This window comes from Otolemur garnettii, unplaced genomic scaffold (assembly GCF_000181295.1).
Source record: "Otolemur garnettii isolate 467f Iridium unplaced genomic scaffold, OtoGar3 scaffold00189, whole genome shotgun sequence".
NCBI lineage: Eukaryota > Metazoa > Chordata > Mammalia > Primates > Galagidae > Otolemur > Otolemur garnettii.
In genome coordinates, this window is record NW_003852584.1 from 1,848,354 (window position 1) to 1,848,953 (window position 600).

A 600-nucleotide genomic window follows, 5' to 3' on the forward strand; every position below is an offset into this window, starting at 1 on the left:
CTTTGAGCCACAGGCACCACCTGAAGACAAAGTCTTTAAAATAATTTAAAGAGGCCAAGTTTGAGGACTGTGGCCCAGAGCTACACTCAAGGAGGGTTGAGCAAGTGGACTCACGATGGTTGGGTTTTGTTTTCTACATTTTAGGAGTCAGGAATTACACATAAATCATAAACCAATATATGGAAGGTGACATTAGTTTGGTTCAAAAAGGTGGGACATCTGGAAGTGGGCAGCCCTATGGGTTATAGGTGGGTTCAAATATTCTTTGATTTGTAATTGGCTAAAGAAATGAAGTTTGTCTAAAGTCTTGGAATGCTTTAAGTTAAAATAAGGAAGTCTGTTAATCAGAGGCAAGCCACTGGACAGATACCCAGACTCACGTGATCTATTAAATAAACCAGCGACAAGAGCTTTGTCTTATATAGTCTTAGACCTGTTAATTGAGTTACAAAGGATATCCACAAGAAGGGATGGTGGCTCAAGGCGAGAGTGACCTCCTTTCTCACGATCAGCAACTCAGCTTTAGGGTATTTCTGGGGTCCCCTTGGCCAGGAGGGGGACCATTCAGTCATCTGAGGGGGGGTTCTTAAGATTTTTTTT